Source organism: Dermochelys coriacea, chromosome 5 (genome assembly GCF_009764565.3).
Source record: "Dermochelys coriacea isolate rDerCor1 chromosome 5, rDerCor1.pri.v4, whole genome shotgun sequence".
NCBI classification, from domain to species: Eukaryota; Metazoa; Chordata; order Testudines; family Dermochelyidae; genus Dermochelys; species Dermochelys coriacea.
Window position 1 is genome coordinate 105,111,220 of NC_050072.1, and position 19,748 is coordinate 105,130,967.

The window sequence follows — 19,748 nt, forward strand, 5'->3', positions numbered from 1 at the left end:
TTCCTCACAGCTCTCAATTAAGTCAATACAGAGTTGTTGATCTTTGTTCCCCTCCAACACATAAAAACCCAACTTTGGCAAGAGATTGTTCTTCTGGTCAATGCTACAAAGAAATGAACAAAAAGAGAAAAACAAGCAGCAAGGAGGCCAGGGGATAGAGTTATTATGAGAAAATAAAGTACTAGTAAGTACATTTTTTCCATTTGGTTTTGGTTAGCAGGAAATATGGCATATAATATGTACTATATTAGGTGGTGAAAGCCTTACTTCTTGCTGAAGCTTGTTTACTACCATCAATTATTGTAACTGCTCAGGTGAATTAAATGCATGCTATTGTTCTTACTTTCTTGACGTTTGATTTAAAAAGTAAAACTCCTGAAGAAAGTACTTCTTAATAAAAATATATTAAAATGAGGAGCTTTTACATTGGCCTAAGCAGAAAGAAAAAACAGGGCAGGTAAATGAATGATTAAGAAGTAATGGACGATGATGTGGTGTAATGGGTTAGGAACCGGGGGTTGTGTAAATATAAAAACGAGCAGCGGGAACTTACACTTGTTTCTTGTCTTAAAATCTCTTGACAGCTCGACGATGCCTTTCTAGAGGACCCGGAGGCCCTGGACAACATTGCATCAAGCAGCGAAGATAAACCGGGCCCACCTTGGTTTTGCTCAACGCTGATACAAATTGTTGAAGAGGACTCCGAGGATGACAGCTATGAGGAGTTTAGGAGGAGGCTTGGCATGGAACTAACTGAGTCAGTGCCACATCGTGAGCGTAAAAGAGTTATGCGGACTATTGTATGCGTTGCTGTTTATGCTGTCCTTAATCACTGCCTTAGGAAAAAGCTTTTTGAAGATCATGAGGGCTATGTCATAGATACACCAGCCCAACAGCACCACGACTGTAAGACTCGGACTTCAGTGGATATAAACTGCAAGCTCCAGGGCCTGCGTGCTGAGCTGTGTTTGGAAAGCTTATTAAACACTATTATTGCCATAGGTTATGCTATGTAATGTCTGTGCCTCACCCAAGAACATGTAGTGCAAGGGGTGACTTTAATAAATGCTGTGCAATTCAATGGAGACCCTGACTGTGTTTTAAAGAAAATGACCAAACAGGAAGATGCCTGCTTACATGCCTGCTTATATTGACCGTTTAGTCTGCATAAAATGTTACAGAACCCTGCTTAAGAAAAAGACTATTTGTAAGAAATCTAAAAGTATTAAGTTAGAGAATGGTGAGGGGACAAACATGTAATATAAAACTTGGTAGCTGTAAATTAAAAAAAAAAACTATTGAAAAGGGCTTTGTGACTATCTGTGTTTCAGTCAGAAGACCTTTGGCCCTTAAGTGAACTAAAAGTTTAATGAAGCATCTTGGTTTGTTTTCAAGGAGCTGCATGTCTTTTAAATAAAAAAAAATTGTTTGTGAGAACCTAGCTCTTGTGTTTTTGTGTAAAAGAGATCCATTTACAGCAAAAAGCTGAAATGTATGTTGTGGGAGGGAAAAATATCCTAAAAATGTGTTTACAATAAAACAAACAAAAAACAAACCAACCAGGAATGGTTCAGACATGTGTTTGAGTACAATAGAGCTGATTTATCCTGTTGAACTGAATGGTTTTTACCACACCCCCACTGAATAGCCAGGTTGACTGTGATTACTCACCCTTGTTGCCATAGGGTTAAATTTGATGGGTGTGCACCCACAGAAAGAGAGGTGGTTGGGTGAGGATGGTGAGTTCTGATTAATATGAAATGAAATACAACATCAGGAATTTGAAGATGCTATTGGACAGTTTAAATATAACCCCAGGAGATGGTGCAACACTATTGGACAGTTTAAATCCGACCAAGGAGTTGGTTGAATGCTATGGGTCACTCTTTCTAGAAAACAGCCCCCACCCCAAACTTTAAACATGAAAGAAACATGTTTTTTAAAAAAAAACAAGCCCCAAGACATTCATTGATATCCGCAAAGGGCCCCCACAGCAAGGCTGTGGTATTGCAATCACGCAAACACAACTCCAGTTCCTCAGTGGCCGCCACCTCACCAAGCCCTGAGAAAATTGTGAGCAAAAACGCTCACATTCACAAACTCAGAGCATGCGCTCTAGGGGTTGTGAATAAAAAAACAAGGACTGACAAACCATTCTCCCAGCACCATAAGCTCATCACAGCTCCCCCATATCCTAGTATCTGGGAAAAGTATGATGCTTCATTCAGAAAACTGATGGACGCTGTATCCTTGGGGGTTCTAAAAGAACGGTATTCCAAAAAGATTTGGGGAAAATATGATGCTTTGTTCAGAAAACTGGTGGCTGCTGTATCATCAGGGGGTCTAAAAGAAAGGAGGACTGGAAACCACATCAAAAATGCAAAGGCTCTGGAGGGTGACTTTTTGAAAAATACTTCAATTTTTCCAAAAGGTGGCTCTGAGCAGGCATGACAAGCTGTGGAAAGGGGCCTGGGTAAAAAGGGCAACCTCAAGGATACACATCAGCTCAGGTGTAAACAAAAGGCGGGGACAGCTCTTGGGGGATAAACAGACGGCTGCCAAAAAGTTCCAGGCCAGGGTTGCTGTAAAAATTTTAAAAAAGGTTAAAGAGGTTATGAGAAAAAAAAAACAAAAAAGAGATGCCCCCTATTGGAGGCTCTCAAACTGGCTTGTCTGAAAATGGGGAGCCGGAACCCAACTCTCACACAGAGTCTGATTTAGAAAATTCCCCAGAGGGCTTTCTAGATGGGTCCCCGTCTACTCCTGATGACCCTCACGGAGGCCCCTCAGAGTCTGACTCTCAAATAGCCTCTGATGTAGAAGATGCGGCTGATGGTCCCGTAGAGGAACCCCCAAGTAACCCTGAAAATGCAGAGGTGTATATGGAGAGAGTGAGAAGTTGGCATCGTGAATTACCTAGATTTGGGGGGGGTCAGTCTATTGTGAGGAATTTTGTTTTGTCAATCTTGAGCAAATAAATTCAGCTCAGCAGGTTGTTGAAGACATACACAGGGGGATACAGTTACTTCTCGATGACGTTAATGGTAGGGTAGGCCTTGAGGATTATGTTCAGTTATGTTTAGAGAACTGAAATTTAACTAACCCTTTGTTTTCAGTCAGAAGAACTAGGGATGAGCTGTCTGCTGAGGATTTCTTAAATCAGACCTCAAAGCTGCTACAGAGCAATAGAGAGTTGCATGTTGATGGGACATTGCGCCTCGTTGTGACAGTTGTAAAAAACAGAGGTGAGGGCGCACGTAGAGTTTTAAATTCTATCCTCAGTAGTCAAATCACCCATAAAAAGAGACCATGTTTAGTAGACCTGACTTATACCGGTACCAATCTGTGTTTTGCGGGTGGACTCTTGGCCGTTATGTCCGACCGTAAACCTACGGACGTGGAATTGTTAGTGGGAGCGAGAAAGTTGCGTGAGAAAGTGGGGCAGTCAGATCAAAAAAATGTTATGCTCAGTGATGTAGCAATGTTTGAACAGCATTTAGGAGTCAACATACAGGTGGTGCTGTATGCTACGAAAGGCAGAGGGTTTTTTTTAAAATGGGGGGCCCAGTGTACCCCAAGACTTTTTTCATCCTGTTATGGGGTTCTGGATGTGAAAAAGTTGTTTGGTATGAAAAATTATTGTGAGTTTTGCCACACAGTGTACAGTCACGAACACTCTTGCAGGTATCGTTGCCGCCTCTGTTTGAGCATAATGTGCTCGGACAGCACAGACGTGCAGCTGAGGTGTCCTAGCTGTAGACTGTATTGTCGGTCCAAAGAGTGTTTAGACAGGCATATCGACTGTGCATCGAAAAAACAAGTCAAATGCCTGTCTAAAATGTTGTGCGATAAGTGTCAGTCTTATGTGGACAAGCGGCATAGGTGTAAAGGGAGGCGCTGTAAGCAGTGTCAGGGTTTGATCGCTGGTGATGATGACAGCCACCTCTGTTTTATGGACAGCATTAGAAAGCCCGAATCATCAGAAAAGTATATTTTTCATGATTTTAAATGCACGCAGAAGACTGGGTTGCACATGCCCAATTAAATTTTTACTATGTCCCTAAAGCCAGAAAAATCCTGGGAATTTAAGGGTGATGAGTGTCTTTCTATGTTTGTTAAGACCTTTATTGGCAAAGAGTTCCGGGACTACAAGTTCCTAGCACACAATTCCAAAGGTTATGATGCGTACTTCATCGTTAGTTACTGAAGGAAAAGATGTGCATAGAACTGATCACTCAGGGTAGTAAACTAATGTGTATGGAAATTAAGGCCCTGGGCATTCGTTTTATAGACTTTAAACTTCTTGCCCATGAAGCTTAGCAAGCTCCCGCAGGTGATAGGGTTTGAAGGGTGCAAAGGGTATTTTCCACATTTTTTTTAACACTTTAGAAAGTCAAAATTATGTGGGGCCTATGCCCGGTGTGAAGCACTGTGGTGTGGAAAGTATGATGCCCAGGGAGAAAGCAGAGTTTCTTGACTGGTATCGGGACCACAGATATGAGATGTTTGACTTGCAGAAAGAGCTTGCATATTACTGTCAGCAGGATATCAAAATTTTGAGACAGGCTTGTATCCTATACAGCAAAGAGATTATGAAAATGACAGAGATGGGAGATATAGTAGAGAAAGAACCTGGTAAATTCACTGAGATAAAACTGTGTATAGATCCATTCTGGTACATAATGCTGGCATCTGTTTGCATGGCTATGTACAGGTTTATGTTTTTGGAGCCTAACACAGTAGCTCTTCTCCCTCCAGACAACTATCACAGGCAGAAAAAGAGATATTTGACCCCATCTATTCAGTGGCTGTTGTATACCTCTCAGAAAGAAAATATACAAATACGGCATGCTTTACAGGGTGGGGAACTACAGGTAGGCCCCTACTTTTTAGACGGTTATGCCAATGTTGACAGGGTACGCAAGTTGAGTTTAACAGATGTTTTTTCCACGGCTGTGTCATCTGTTGTGAAAAAGCATAAAATCCTATGACGGGGACAACTTTGGGGTTTCTTTATTACAAGACGCAGCTCAAAACCGACTATCTGAAAAGACTTGGTTTTGTAGTGAGGACTCTCTGGGAGCACGAGTGGGAGGTGATGTAAAAAACAGACAGGGAGCTTGCAGATTTTTTTAAACCGAGCCCAGTTACCCCAGCCTCTCATATCTCGGGATGCTCTTTTTGGTGGGGAGGACAAATGCTATCCGCCTGTATTAAAAACCTAACCCTGGGGAAGAAATCCACTATTATTCAAATCCACGATTTTACCAGCCTGTATCCTTTCGTAAACAAAACCAAAGAATACATTATCAGATACCCCGATATAGTTTATGAAAAATTTGGACCCCTTACAAATTATTTTGGAATTGCAAAAGTGTACCCCCCCGCGAGGCCTCTTTTCCCATTGTTACCTGTCACAGTGGATGGCAAGCTTATGGTCCCGCTATGCCGAATCTGTGTGGAAACCGAGTTGCGGGAGACATGCACCCATACTGAAAAGGAGAGGGCCATCCAGGGGACTTGGTGCATGGTGGAATTGAACGTGGCTACAGCGAAGGGATACGCAGTGGCTAAAATCTATGAAATCTGGCATTTTAATGAAAAATCTGATGAACTCTTTTCAGAGTACATAAAATTACACCTCTGCCAGAAACAAGACAGGGTATCCCAGCTGGTGCACAGACGAAGAAAAACAAAATAAGTACATCAACAATTTCTACCAGAAAGAAGGCATGCATTTATGCCAACACAAGATCAGGTCGAACCCCGCTAAACTCCAAATTGATAAACTGTTTTTAAATTCTCTGTGGGGTAAATTCGGCCAAAGAACAAACATACTCAACCCCAGCATCGTTAGAGACCCTGACGAACTCTTTCAGTACCTGTTTCTCCCCCAATTATGAGGTTTCATCCCGCGAGTTTATCGATGATGAAATCGTGTATGTGTCTTGGAAGAACGCAAAAGACCGGTACTCTGTCTCTGGCAATACCAACATCTTCATAGCCTGTTTCACCACCGCTTATGCCCACTTAGAACTATACAACCTTCTAGACAGGTTGCAAGAGCGGTGCCTGTACCACAACACTGACTTGGTGATATTTGTGAAAAGGGATTGTGACTGGAATCCCCCTCTGGGGGATTATTTAGGGGACCTCACAAGCGAGATCCCGCCAGATCAACACATCACCGAGTTTGTGTTGGCAGGCCCGAAAACATACGGGTATAAGCTGTCTGGAGGAAAGGCCTGTATGAAAGTCAAAGGAAATTGTGAAAAGATCAACTTTGACGGTTTGAAAGATCTAGTCCTGGACTATTGCATGGGCCTGCGAGAAAACACCTCAAAAAAGATAGACGTGCAGCAGCCTTCTATCGTAAGGAACAAAAATCAGTGGCAAATAGAGACAAAAACCCTTAAAAAAATACAGAAAGTTGTTTACAACAAGAGGGTCCTAAGAGAAGGGTTTAAAACCCTGCTCTACGGCTTTTAAAAATGGATATGAGGTGGAAACATCCTTTTTCTGCATTTCTAGGGGCCTAGCAACTGCGGGAAAAGTTACTTTATAAAAAATGTGTTGGATAATGCCAAACAAACACTGTCTGTTATGCTTGAGAATATTGTGTGGTGTTACAGCTGTTGGCAACCTCTGTATAAAGAACTACTCTGTAAATATCCCTTTATCAATTTTGTGGAGAGGCTGCCTGATGCTTTTGACGATGACTGTTTGATTCCTACAATAAAGTAAATATGATTATCATAGACGATCTGATGAACTCTGCTTGTGAAAGTGATGAAATCGAGAAAGCCTTTATCAAATACATGCATCACAGAAACCTGAGCATTATGTATATAGTTCAAAACATATTTTGTCAGGGAAAAAAGAGTCACACAATTAACCTAAACACAAAGTACATGGTTCTATTAAAAAACCCCAGGGATAAATTACAAATCGCTATGCTTGCTCGGCAAATGTACCCCAGCAAAGCTCAATTCTTTCTAGAAGCTTTTGAGGATGCTACCAAAAGACCTTATGGCTACCTGGTGGTGGATTTAAATGCTTCCACACCAGAAGCTTATAGACTAAGAACTGATCTTTTCCCTCCAGACTGGCCAGTGGTTTATACTTTGAAAACAACAACAGCCGGGTTTAAAAAGAGATGAATTATTGGCAGGCCCCTTTTTAACAGCCGGGGTTGCTGACCGAAAACATGTCTAGCTGCGTGAAGAGAAACCTGGTCCTTTTAAAATTACTTAGCAAATCGTCCCTGCAGCAAAGCAGGGCTATACTCTGTTCGGCCTCTGACGATTTAGTAGTACCTTAAAAGGAAATGTGCCTTTGACACAAAATCAAGTGCGTGTGCTGAAAAAGAGACGTGTGGCCTCAGGTGAAGGATGCAAAAATGGCTTTTTCTCTCTCCTTATATCTTCCCAAAGTTAATTGGCTCTGCTTCAAAAGCAGGAAGGCTTACTGGGTGGTGCAGTCTCCATCCTCTGTTGAGACTGTTAAGTAGTCATCTTTCCCCACTTGCTCTCCTGAGGCTTTGTTTACTTTGCATGTACATTACTTTTCTTAGTCCTTGGTCATACCTTACTTTGGAGACACATTCAAGCCGGCAGAACTACATTCCTTTGTCTGGAACAGGTGTCGCTTTCCAACACATACTTAACATTTTGTACACACCTTATACATACACCAAAAACTGATTTTCAGGACAAGTGTGTTACCAATTTGTAGATGATACCTTACATAACACCTTTCAGATACAGATTATGGCAACAGAATGTTAGGAGTAGTGAGTATGTCAGGCCTGTCACGAGTTGCTGACAGACAGCAGTGAACCACCAATGGGCCTCTATGTCACAGCTGCACAATACAGTTCGGATCTTACCTAAAAAGATGGAGGAACCAGGAAGGTTTCACCATGATTAGCTGACATGATACTGAATAAAACTTTGTCTATGTTGACCACAAAGATATTCATTGTGCTGTCTAATTCAGCTGTTTTAAATAGGATAAAAACATGCCTAAAGTACACCAGGGATTTTTAGGGCACAAGAGCTGGTGAACATGTAAAATGGTATATTGCAGCTATTCCAAAACTGTGTTGGTTCATGTGCTGCCACCTTAAATAAATTTATGTTCCAAGTACCGTATGCAATTTTTTGTACACATTTGTGTTACGCCTTAATAGGTTTAAATTAAGGATTTCTGACCTCTAAAGTAAAATAAATGAATATGAAAGTCTAAAATGTTCCATTATAACATCCTTTCAAAAACATCTTACGTTTTCAGACAGTGAATCAAAAAGAAATACAATGAAGGAGCCATTATTGTCTTGTGTTATTCAAATTATAAGAAATAATTAAATATGCCATAAATGACATCTTGTTATATTCTAATATGCTGCTAAACTATGTCAATGGCTTGACTTTTTGATTTGTCTAATTTAAATTCAAAGTTTCTGCTAATTCTATGTGGATTATTATTGAACATGAGCCAAAGTTCCTTTTGTTACAAAACATTAAGTATCTTGGAGAACGAACAACCAAAACAAAACAAAAAAGAGAGAATGATGTACTTGCTTCACAGCACATTGTTAATTTATGTCAGGTGAGATATTGATTAGATTCAGCTGAAGATCCAATTCTTTACAGAGGTTCATCCTATACTTGTTTTAATCGTGATCACAGGACAGACAAACCAGTCTTGCATAGTATGTAGCATTAAGGGCACCAAAAATTTCAAAGCTCTATTTGATATCAGGGCAAACTACTCTCTCCTTCTCAGCCAAAGGTCACTGAGCTCTACTTTGTTGAGTTTGACCTTGAATCCACCATCACATGACAGTTCAATAAATTCTTCCTTTTCCTTTGCTGAAAAGCCATCTAACAATCTTCTACTGAAAATGGGTCCCTGACCCAATTCTCATGTGCTACGCTGTTGGGAAAGTATTCACTAAACTTGGTGATCATATTCAGGCAATGATCTCTATGTCAGCAACAAGGTCAGGATGAATTTTCAATTAGGACATTTTCCAAGGTAGGGAGTGATTGGCAATTTCCATTTTCTCTTTCTTGTGCTATAAAAAAAGGTCACTTACCTGCACAGTAACTGTTGTTATATACTGACCACATATATATATTTTCCACTCTTGATGTGTGCGCACCCAGTGCACTCAAGCTGGTGACTTTTGGTTGGCAGTATCTATTAGGATGGCACATGTGTCCTTGTGCCTTCAACCAAGGGCTGCTTCAACTGACTCTCAGTTCCTTTGCCACCAAAATCTTACTTATAATAGACTCTCTAGTAGATGGAATGGAGAACGGGTCATGGAATATATATATATGCGGACAATACATCTAAAAAAATAACAATTGCTATACTGGTAAGTAATCCTTTCTTTCTCCTTCAAGTGACTGTCCACATATATATGCCATTCTTTGTACTCCCAACCAGTACCCAGGATGAAGGTGGGGATGAAAAGTCTATTTCAACAGTGTCTGAAGAACTATCTTTCCAAAGTTTGCACTGGCTCTGGAGGCTTCCATGGAGACATAATGTTTAGCGAATGTATGATCATGTAGCATCTCTACAAAAGTTCTGTATAGGAACATTACTCAGCCATGGATGTGGCCTGAGCTCTAGTTGCATTTGCAATAATTCTTGATGATGGTGTATCATTAGCTAAGTCATAACAAATTCTGATGCAGAAAGATCCAACTGGATATTTTTTGGGCTGAGACAGGATGACCCTTCATTTTTTCTGCACAAGCCACAAAGAGACTTGAAAAAACTCTAAAATGTTTCGTTCTGTCCAAGTATAAGGACAGCATCCTATGGATATCCAGTGAGTCCTGCTTTTCTTCATCTTTGTAAGCATACAGTTTCAGAAAAAAAATATCAGAAGATGTATGACTTGATTTAGATGGAATTTTGAGACCATCTTTGACAGGAATTTTGAATGAGGCTGTGTCATAAATATAAGGGGAAGGGTAACCACCTTTCTGTATTCATTTCAATAAAATCCCTCTTGTAGGGAGGGCCAGAGGGCAAAACCCTTTCACCTGTAAAGGGTTAAGAAGCTAAGGTAACCCCGCTGGCACCTGACCCAAAATGGCCAATGAGGGGACAAGATTCTTTCAAATCTGGAGGTGGGGGAACAAAGGTTTTGGTCTGTCTGTGTGATGCTTTTGCCGGGAACAGATCACAAATGCAGACTTACAACTCCTGTTAAGTTAGTAAGTAATCTATAAGAAATCTAGCTAGAAAATGTGTTAGATTTCCTTTTGTTTAATGGCTGGTAAAATAAGCTATGCTGGATGGAATGTATATTCCTGTTTTTGTGTCTTTTTGTAACTTAAGGTTTTGCCTATAGGCAAATGTTTTGAATCTGATTACCCTGTAAGGTATTTACCATCCTGATTTTACAGAGGTGATTCTTTTACCTTTTCTTTAATTAAAATTCTTCTTTTAAGAACCTGATTGATTTTTCATTGTTCTTAAGATTCAAGGGTTTGAGTCAGTGTTCACCTGTACAAATTGGTGAGGATTTTTATCAAGCCTTCCCCAGGAAAGGGGGTGTAGGGTTTAGGGGGATATTTTGTGGGAAGACTTCTCCAAGTGGGCTCTTTCCCTGTTCTTTGTTTAAAACGCTTGGTGGTGGCAGCATACGGTTCAAGGACAAGGCAAAGTTTGTACCTGGGGGAAGTTTTTAATCTAAGATGGTAAGAATAATCTTAGGGGGTCTTTCATGCAGGTCCCCACATCTGTACCCTAGAGTTCAGAGTGGGGAAATAACCTTGACAGGCTGTAATGAGGCCTGGTCCTTATAGAAGACCATATATGGAGGTCCTGCCATCAGGGCATCCAGTAAGGCATAGAAGGGTAAGCATAAGGGGATGGAGGCCAATGTGGAGTACCCCAAGGATGTATGTCCTTAGCAAGGGACTTGTGCCTGTGGTGGTATGATTCAGCTCTAGAGTCTTGTCCAAGGGTAAGAGGGGGACAAAAATCTGGATCCCTGAAATCTAGGCAGAGAAGCCTCAACTGGATCAGTAGTGCACCACTTATGAGGTAATTTTTCAGCTGATATACAGTGTTCAGTTCTCATAGGTATCCAAGGAACCCTTCTTGTGTGTTGAGCTATCCTTATACTCCAAAGACACAGAGGTTTTAGGGCTTCAAGATGGGCCTGGGGATGGAGCTCAGCACCTCTTTTCCATGGAAGTTTTGTGGTACTTCTTTCCTCTGTTAGAGGCAGAACATTTCAGCAAAAGACCAGATGAAGAAGTCTCTGCCAGACTACTTCTGGAAGAGGCATGCTGCAACAATTGGGAAGTGGGCGGCCAGACCTAGACGTCAGAGCCCAGGTCCACAGTCATGAGACAGAGTCAAGGATCAACTGAATCAGGACACCAGGATGTCAGAAGCAGGAGACAAATTGGAGATCAGAACCATGAGTCGGGAACCAGAGGCAGGTCAGGTCAGGATACCAGGTGGTCAGAGGGAGGATAAAACTGAAGGTCAAGAACCACATGTCTGATGCCAGGAGTCAAGCTGAGTTGGGATGCCAGAAGATCAAGCTGGGGAACCAGGAATATGTAGTAGGTAGCAGAACTGGGTAGCAGAAAGCACAAGGCATGCAATCCAAAGCAGGGTGGAGCCCAGTTGTTCAGACAGCTTCCTGTTCCTGCTGTTGGCTTAAGTAGGGCCAGCGGGCGAATCAGCCATCTGTGAAGAGAGGTTCTGAAGATAGATTATATATAGTCCTGATTCAAAGCCCCATTCAAGTCAATTGGAGTCTTTTCATTTACTTTAATTGGCTTTGGCTCAAGCCCTAAGGTAACTAAGGGTACATCTACACGGTAAGCAGAAACCTGTATCAGTGAGTATCAGAGCCAGGGTCGACATACATGTACTCGTGGGGCTGATGCTATAGCACTAAAAAGAGCTGTGTAGATATGCAGGCTTGTGTTCCGAATCCTAGGGACGAGATGGGCCTCACAGCCTAAGCCTGAATGTCTAAGCAGCTATTTTTAGTCCCACAGTGTGAGCCCAAGTCTGGAGATCTGGGTCTGCTGCCACAGGTTCCTGCTTGCCATGCAGGTGTACCTAAAGGGTCCAGTCCTGAAGCTCTTACTCAACCAAAACTCCTACTTAAGTCAGGAGACAGAGGTTTTAGGGCTTTGAACCAAAAGGTAATTCAAAAGAATACTGATTTACGCCCTGTGCATGTCCATAGAGATTGCAGATAGTGTAGATCAGACCTAAATTGAGCCCAATATGTTCAGAAAGAAGCAAGAAAGAAAATGTTTTCGTTCCCAGAGAGAAATAAATAACTTAGTTTAGGAGGAAAAAGAAGGGAGAGGAAGAGAATTATTTGGAGAATATGTGGTTTCTGAAATATAGTTACAGTCTGACCATCCAGATGTGTCAGTGTGTGTGCATGTGGATTTTAGAGAAGTACCCTTTTTGCTGAAACTCAAGATAAGTGCCCCTGTTAATTTACAAAGCTTCTCCCCCCACAACATGCGCACACACACATTTGTTTTGCAAAAGGTGGTGAACTTGAATTTGGTTTTCTATTTCCCAAAGAATCTTTTTAAAAAAAAAAATGAGGGAGGCTTGTCACATAGAGGATTGATATGCCCCCATGACTGATATGATTAGATACATGGTAACTTTACAGTGGAATTATACCTGGCCTATACCAGCTACTTCAGAGGAAGGCAATGCCTCCTGCAGTTTGCTTAGCCACTTGTGTAATACTATATCATGAAGGTAGAGGGAGAATATCTTTCTGTCTCCTAACAGACATTTAATTTATATCTGAAAGTTAAGACTTGCAAGGCCTTATAATTTTGATCCTAGCTTGAGTAACTGCAGATGTCCCTCTTATTCACACAAGTGATATGCAGTAGATTGGTGTCTCTATATGTCTTGTTTATGGCATTTGGGTTACACTGTGGTATAGTAAAAAGGGAGATTTTACAAATTTAAAATTAATATTAATTATCACAGCCTCCCAAAAGGCAAGGCAGAAATGTTCTTGCTGGACTAATGTTTCATTTGTTTGCCCTATGCTTTTTTTTTTGGTTCCATGCAAATACATATCTGCCTCAGTCCCATAAAAGTTCTCATTAGATTAATATTTCACTGTTTTATACTTTATTTTTCTCTCTCAGTAAGTCAGCTGTTTTTTTCTTCTGGTTGATGAGCCAAAGTATAACAAAATACACAAGTGAACAAACACAGTGTCTGTCTCACCTTTTATATGATTGTGCCAGGCTTGCAATAGGAGCAGACTCTGATCCATCTTCTCTTAACATCAATGGAAAGACACATATTTTGTCCAGTAATAAAAAAAATTAACACCTAGTACTCCCAGCCTTCACAGTATGATATACTGTGACATGGGCTAAAATTTACATACACATATATGCACAAACACATTGGACTAGATTCTCCCTGCATTTGAGCTCTCCTTAACATAGAATGGGGGACCTCAGAGCCAGTCACTACTCCCTGAATCTGGGGTTTGATCTACTCTAACTTACCCCAAAGGCTGAAGTACCTAAGGATTTATTCTAGTGGAGAGTTTCCCTCCTTCAGAGGAATTCTTCGCTTGCTGTTTGTGGCCAGGATACAGACCCTTTATGCTATTTGAATGGTATAAAGGGATTAAATGGTAACAGAGAATCTATCTTAAGTGCAAATCTCAACACAAATCCATCAGTTGCTATCCATCACAGAAAACACACAATATAACAGGGGTGGCCAAACTGTGGCTTGTGAGCCGCATACAGCGCTTTTACAGTTAAAGTGAGGCCCCCTCCCATTCTCTGCTTACCAGACTGGAGGGGGAGAGCTCAGGGCTTCTGCCCTGCAGTGGGGTGGTGGGACTAGGGGTTCTGCCAGAGACAACTGGTACCTGCTGAGAGTGGGGGACATTTAAAGGTTTGGACCCCCCCCCCAACAGCTTCAGTCATGTCTCCCAGTCTCCCCCCTTACCCTCAGTGGCCCCTCACACCTGGGAGCTGCAGATAGCTGTCTGTGGAGAGGCAGGAAACAGCTGGGAGCTGCAGGGAGGGGCCGCTGCTTTAGCTTGGCAGGGAGAGGCAGCAGCAAAAGCAGTGGTTGTCACTGCCGTTTACCATTACCTCTCCCCACAGCCACAGCTCCCAGGTTGCGGCTCCAGCAGCTGCTGTGCAGGGAGGCAGCCAGGCAGCACCATGTGACCGAGCAGCAGCAAACCCTGGCAAAAATCTGGAGGGACACATGACCCCCTTACCTTCCCATGTTGTCTCTGGCTGCTGTCTAGTGGGGAGTGGGGTCTTGGGACTTGAGCCCAGCAGTGCATGCCTGCCAAGTCTCAGGGCTTCAGCAGGAACAGGGCTTCAGCCCCAAACCCCAACAGGCACCTCCCTCAGTACTGAAGCCCCAAGACTCCCCTCCCTGAAAGGCTGAAGCCCCAAGCCCTGGCAGGCATGTCCTGCAGGGCTGAACCCCCAAGACTGCCGTCCCCTCAAGGCTGAAGCCACAGCAGGTGCGTCCTGGTTTCCAAAATTCTGAAGATTGTCATATGTGGCTCAGAGGGTAGTAAATTTGGCCATTCCTGCAATATAATATCCATTGTTAGGTTGCTACAAGGCTTCTGTTAAAAGAGGGGAGGGATTTATGATGTTTGTTATTACTATTAGGGAGGGATAGAATTATTCTAGTTTTAATTGCAAGTAAATTCATTAAAAAATGTTAAGATACAGCAACTTAAAAATAAGCCCTTCTTTAAATTTTTTAAAATATTCTCTTATTTTCTCATCCTTCTCTGAAAGATATTAATTATCCACACTCCCAAATTCCTGCTTTGCCAAATGAACATAAACATTTATGCATGCAATATTTTTGAAGAATTTAGAAAATAGTTATTAATCTTATTCACCATTAGTGACTGGGGCATTGTCACCAAAATCACCATTTCAAATGTTCAATCTCAAAAGTTAACAGTGAACATTTTAAATGTCAGGTTTCAGAGTAGCAGCCGTGTTAGTCTGTATTCGCAAAAAGAAAAGGAGTACTTGTGGCACCTTAGAGACTAACAAATTTATTAGAGCATAAGCTTTCGTGAGCTACAGCTCACTTCATCGGATGCTGTAGCTCACGAAAGCTTATGCTCTAATAAATTTGTTAGTCTCTAAGGTGCCACAAGTACTCCATTTTAAATGTGAGCACTTCGAGCAGGCCTGGCACCAGAGACTAGCTGTAGAAGGGAAGTCCTGGACAGGTACTTGCAGAGCTATTAAAGTTTAAACCGCGTGGAGTTTGTATATTGTCACAAATAATTTAAAAAACAGATGTAAAGAATATATTTAAAGTCCAACAGTAGCTTAATTTTTAGGTATAATAATCTTGGCAGTGTCCCTTTTAATTAAAGCAAAGACATTTAAACCTGTACTACTAGTCACTTGCTAATTGTAGACACCTGTCCTAATGATCAATGAACTCTCAAGGCCCAGTCTGTCATTGCCTTATGGCCTTTATCCCTCTAGAGGAGGGCACTTTCTGCTGAGCACAAAGCCAGCTCTGTGTCCCCTGCTCACAACAGAAGCCCTAGTGCAGGGAATGTTTCAGGACATCCCCACAGCCTGACTCTTCTGTTCTATTGCAATGTCCATAAAAGCTACAGCAATGGGGTGGTGGATGAGGGGGCTTAAGGCTGACCTAGTCTGGGCTGAGGGCCAAAGTGGTGGCTGGCCCCAATCAGTCATTTAACTGAAAAACATTTTTTAATGCAATGTATTCTTACATTATGAACAATAGTTCCTAATAAAACGATAAGACATACTAGTAAGGAAAATGGAAATACTGCCTTGGGACTTGTGAGGTGCATGTGTGGACCAAGTGAGCCCGGAACTCTCTTCTTCCTGGTGTACATGTGTAGAACATAATTAATATATGGATTTGCCTCTCTTATTTGATGAAGAGGTCTCAAATGTGCACTGTTAGCACTGTTGTGGGCTATAAATGTCCAATTGTCAAACCAGAATGTTTCTTGTAGTGGATTCTCTATTACTTGAAATTCCTAAATCAGAACTGGATGTCTTTCTAAAAGATATGCTCTATTCTCATCACACATTATTCAGCTTCATACAGGAATGAATGGGTAAAATTCTATGGCCTGTGTTATACAGGAGGTCAGACTAGGTAATAACAATGGCCCTTTCTGACCATAACCTAAATCTGTCCTGATTTAGATAATCAGTGTCCCTAGTCAGACTCTCGTCATTGGGCCTGATCCTGGAAACATATGTAATTTTACTCCTGTGAGTAGTCCAGTTGAAATCTATGTGAATGCTCTCATGAGTTGTTATTATTAATTAGGTTTCTTATATGTTTGTGGGATTTAGTCCTTTGTTAGTATTCATCCTTTTCCTTATGATTGCTTCAGTGCACGGAAGGTGAATAGCAATGCATGAGTGACAAATTAGTTGTGGCTGAGATTGCAGTTCCATTGTAAACTCTTGTTTTCTGAGGTTTCTGACTGTGAAAAACAATTATTTCTGACCTTGGTACACCAAGTTTCACCCTGTAAATGATTTTTTTTCAATTCTTTTTAACAAATGGTCCAGTCATTGGGAATGTGTATTTCTAGCAGATTCAGAGTTGTTTTTTTTTTGCTTGCGTAACTCAAAAATAGCTGTGTTTTAAAAAACCTAATTTGGCAAGCAAATGATCCTTATTGAGGACTAATCACTTCATGCATTAGGAATATACATTTAAATAACAAAAATATAATTGCTTGAAAAACTACAGATTGTATGTGTGCATTTCATGTTTTTTCAGTTCTTAGCCAAATGAAATGAAAAACTACATTTAATATCAACACAGAAAAAGGAGATTTTAAATATTCACACATCTGATTTTTAGATGAATCAGTAAACAATTGAGCCATTTCTCTGACAGCTACAAACTAAAGTCTTGGTTCTACAAGGGACCCTACCGACGAGCATCACCTCAGTCCTATTTGGACTGAGTTTCAGCCATTTCGCTCTCGTCCATGCCACAATCTCCCTTAGACACTGAGCTAGATGATAATCAGGACTGGCTGGATCAGGAGAGAGACAGGTAGAACTAACTGTCATCAGCCTACTGAAAACACTGCAGCCCATATCTTTAAACTAACCCTCCTAACAACTTCAATTACGCATTGAACAGGAGATAGATCCCTGCAGGAACTCCAAATAATAGTGCTCCAAATTAAGGTGAACAACCTCCACATATTACCACCCCAGAACGGTACCATCCATTACTGCAGTCTGCAGGTGAATTCACAACCTCTCATGAGCAAAGGTGTTGAAGGCTGCTGACAGATCTAACAGCATCAGCATGGATACCTAATTTTATGCATGTGTTTAACATTAATCCCACAGATTTCAGTGCACAAATATGTAAATCTTTTCAGGATCTAAATTAACAAAACTGCAACAAAACTAAATGAACAAAAATGAACATGTTGGGATTCTCTTAAGAAACGCTGTTGTAGTTACTTTGACTGGCTGATTTTGGCTTCAGGTCCAAATCATGGTGGACCCCTTCTCTTCAGGACCTCACACCAGTTATTCTGGTTTCAGACTGAAATTAACAGGAATACATTCCCTTATCTATACTAGATACCTACCCCATTCTCTTAAAGGTGCCTTTGTTTAATTACTGGAGAAAGTTAAAAATAAGGTACAGTATCCAGAATTAATTCTGGATAGAGCTACTATACATATAACTTGAATATCCAGTGCTGATTTTTATAAATTCTTTTTTTGGTACTCCAGACAAATTAGTATTTAGGATATCTGTGACAAATTCTTCTTTCAGTGCACAATCAGAACAAACGAGTTTTTGTGTATACAAACTACACAATTTGTGCTGGCATATCTAAGTTTTAGATGGCGGACATAAATTTAGATACCAGATTGAGGCCACTTTGAAAATATGGCCCTTAAAGTGCATGAAATTAGCTATATGCGGGGAGGGGGGGAGATTTATGTACTATCACTAGATCTCTGTCCCAGGGTTCATGAAAAAACGGTTACCTACCTTCTCGTAACTGTTGTTCTTTGAGATGTGCTGCTCATATTCATTCCAACTAGGTGTGTGCATGCCATATGCACTGTCACCGGAAAATTTTTCCCCTAGCAAAATGGGTCGGCTGGTTGGGTCGTTGGGTCGGCTGTGGAGCCCCCTGGAGTCATGCCTTCATGGCGCCGCATGTAGGGTCCTGCCGACCTGCTGGCTCCCCAGTTCCTTCTTGCCGGATTACTCCAACGGGGGGGGGAGAGGACGGGAAAGTGATTGGATTTGGAATGGATATGAGCAACACAACTTGAAAAACAGTTACAAGAACTTAGGTAACCATTTTTTCTTCTTCAAGTGCTTGCTCATATTGATTACAATTAGGGGACTCCCAAGCCTTACCTAGGAGGTAGGATCGGAGTTCATGGAATCGCTGATTGACGTACCTCTCTGCCGAATGCTACATCGTCCCTGGCATGCTGGGTGATAGCATAATAGGAAGTGAAGGTGTGGACCGAGGACCACATTGCTGCCGTAACAGATCTTCTGGATCGGGACCTAGGCCAGGAAAGCCATCGAAGATGCCTGAGCTCTGGTGGAATGCGCTGTCAGAACGGGGGCAGGGATCTTTGCTAGGTTGTAACATACCCAGATACAGGACCTGAACCACGATGATATCCTTTGGGTGGACACTGGGAGGCCCTTCATCCTGTCCACCACTGTGACAAACAAACAGCTTAGTTTGTTCAATATAAAAGGCCAGTGCATGTCAAACGTCCAGGGAGTGGAGCCTCTGCTTGTAGCTATTGGCATGAGGCTTCGGGAAAAAAACTGGAAGGAATATTTCTTGGTTGGCATGGAAGTTTGAGACCACCTTTGGGAGGAATGCCGGGTGAGCTTGAAACTGCACCTTGTCCTTGTAAAAGATTGTATAGGGAGGGTTGGATGTGAGGGCCTTGAGCTCAGACACCCTCCTGGATGAAGTTATCACGACCAAAAAAGCCACCTTATAAGATAGATGAGAGTAGTGAGCATGTCGGTAGGGGCTCGAATACAGGCCCCATCAGTCTAGAGAGTACCAGGTTAAGGTCCCAAGCTGGGGTGGGCTGCCGGATTTGAGGATATAGTCTGTCTAACCCTTTAAGAAACCGTCGCATCATCGGATTAGCAAAGACGGAGCAGCCATGTTCTCCTGGTGAAAAGCCAAGACGGCGGCCAAGTGAACCTTTATCAACGAGTGTGACAAGCTCTGCTGTGTCAATTTTAGCAGGTAGTCCAAGATAAAGGGAACCGACAATTGTATCAGAGGGATACGGCTCTGCGAGCATCAAATCATAAATTTTTTCCACTTGGCTAAGTAGCTAGCTCTGGTCGATGGTGAAGAGACTCAAGATTGGGATGCTGGAGATGGCCATGATGTTGAGTAATAAAGGCCTGAAACTAACAGCCTGTGGATTGGACTATCCAGTGATAGCTCCAGTAGCATGGTGTACCAATTACTTGTGGGGGAATTCCGAGTATCTGCAGATGTGCAGAATTCATCTGCCTCACATAATTTTGTATTTTGCCACATAAAAAACATTTTGCCTAAGAAGTGATGCAGTTCCGCCTTTTGCCCACCAGAGGTTGCTGTGGTATCAGAACAGCCAGCTGCGTTTATGCGGCTGTTCTAGCGCCACAGCGGC